This window comes from Propithecus coquereli, unplaced genomic scaffold (assembly GCF_000956105.1).
Source record: "Propithecus coquereli isolate 6110/MARCELLA unplaced genomic scaffold, Pcoq_1.0 Scaffold224, whole genome shotgun sequence".
NCBI lineage: Eukaryota > Metazoa > Chordata > Mammalia > Primates > Indriidae > Propithecus > Propithecus coquereli.
Window position 1 is genome coordinate 3123693 of NW_012147634.1, and position 2420 is coordinate 3126112.

The window sequence follows — 2420 nt, forward strand, 5'->3', positions numbered from 1 at the left end:
CAGAGCCTCAAACTCAAAGGGGAGAGATGAGGGCCTTCTGAGGTCTTTCCTGGGAAGGTGCACAGTCCTATACATGCACATGGCCTTCTATATTCTCTGGAATATGTCAGAGCCTTTTACAGCCTGCTGGGGCCTACTCAATCCCCGGAATATTTTCTTTAGGTTTTTTGGTGAGCCTCTTATTAGCTGTAACGTGTAAAGCCATCTCAGGCAGCTATGATGCTAAAGAATAAGCAGCACCGTTCTTTTGTTTTTGTTTTTGTTTTTTTGACAAATGCCCTGGTGATAAGGTTGTTTATACAGAGTACTCTGAGTCAGGTCAAATCAAGACACAAAGAGAAGTCTGCTTGCAGGTAGGTAAAATAGTCATAATTTTTGAGGATGAGGTAGAGTTCTAAACCAGTTCTGCTCCCTGCAGAGGGGGCTAGACTGATGGTTTTCACAGCTACCATAGTTGCAAGGCTGTTAGTTTCAAGGCTACCTCAGAGCTAGAAAAAGAAGATGAAAATAGGGCAAGTTAAAATGCCACAAAACTTTCACTTCTTATCAAAATTCAACCATTTCTTACAAATAAATAATCCTTAGATCGTTATAGTCTTTTAATTCCCAGAGTCTAAAAAAGGTGATTTTGATTATTTTTGCCAGTGTTCTCATTGCTTTTATAGAGGAGTATATTTTGGAGGCTCTTAGTCTACCATCTGAAGGTTATTCTCCTTTTGATTTATTTAATCATTCTCAAATTGATTGAACTTTAAATAGCATATTCCTATGTTGAATATTCTTGTAGTTATACCTTGGTGACATGTTTCTATCAGATAATAGGTAAAATTACTGAGTCAAATTTTTTACATATTAATTATTGAAAAATACTACCAATTACCCTCTAAAAATGCCCGCTCATCCTTGAATGTCAAGCTTACCAGCAATTAGTCTGTTGCCCTTTGTTTTCATTTGACTGAAAGTTTTATGAGACAATCATTGAGTATATGAACAAAAGTAAACACATAGTGATGATGAGTCAGACTCTAAGAAAAACTGTTATGAGAAATAACATTTAAAATAACCTAATTCAGTGATCCCATGTTTGCATTGTGAGCAGATTTGTTTTCATCATTCTGATTTTTTTTAAAGTTGAGAGATATATATGACTTTTTTAACATGAGTTTTTACTTTAAAAAATAACTTTGTTAAAGATTTCCAATTTAGGTAATTAACTTCCCCTCAGTTAACCAGGTTGATGCTTTCCAACTAATAAGGTCAATAGAAGTATGGTGATGTGTTTCTTAAAAGTTTGGTCTTTGCTTTGCTTTATTGAGATTTTTTTTATTTCAAAATATTATAGGAGTATATCAATGATAAAATTTAACTATCTTGATTTTTAAATGCTTAATAAAATATGGAAAAGATAGATATTCCTTTAACCCCATGTCAAACAAAAAGCTAATTTTGAAACAATAGAAGCATTTCCATGAAAGTCAAGGGCAATGCCAAGAGAAAAAAAAAAAAAGGTTTGGTCTTTGCATTCAAATCTGGCAAAACTCCTTAGGTTTGAAACCCACCTAAGTCATTGCTAGCTATATAACAGAAAGCAAAGTAATTAATAAACACATTGATAAACAATTAATGACAAACATTGTTTATCAATGTGTTTATTTGTCAATAGATGTGGAAATAGTGCCAAATTCATAGGGTTTATGTGATAATAAACTGAGTTAATATATGCAAAACAATTAGGACAGTGCCTGCTCCATAGTAAACATCAAATAAATGTTAATTTGAATGTTGGTAAGTGTAACTCTTACAGTATTTGTAATAAAATAATTTTATACCAATAAACTAGATCATGGGTCAACAAACTATATCCTGTGGGGCAAATCTGGCCCAATGTCTTTTTATAAATAAAGATTTTTGGAACGTAACTACCCCCATTTGTTTACATATTGTCTAGGACTGCTTCTGTGCTGTAAAGCAACTATTACATAGTTGCAACAGAGACTGCGTTAATAGCAATACCTAAAACATTTGCCATCTGGCCTTTAACAGAAGAAGACGGCTGATCCCTGAATTACATCACCCCATGCAATCACAGAAATATATTGCTGAGGTCAGGGCTTTCATTAGGTGTGTGCGAGAATAGAAGAAGGTGGCCTGGAGAGGCCAGTAAGCATCCTTGGTTGGTAGTCTTACGGGGGTAATCCTACCAAGGTAGGGCCCTCCATTCTGAGAACTCATAAGCTTGATTTTTGTATCTCATTCAGCTTTTTGAGAATATTCACATGTTAAGTTCACAAGAGACTGATGATTAAATCAGAATGTGAGTAAATTAATTTAATATAAGAAACATTGGTTAAATAATACAGGTTCTGTTCTTTGTTTGTATGGAAATGTGTTTGGAAAGATTAGTAACATTGATTGAGGAA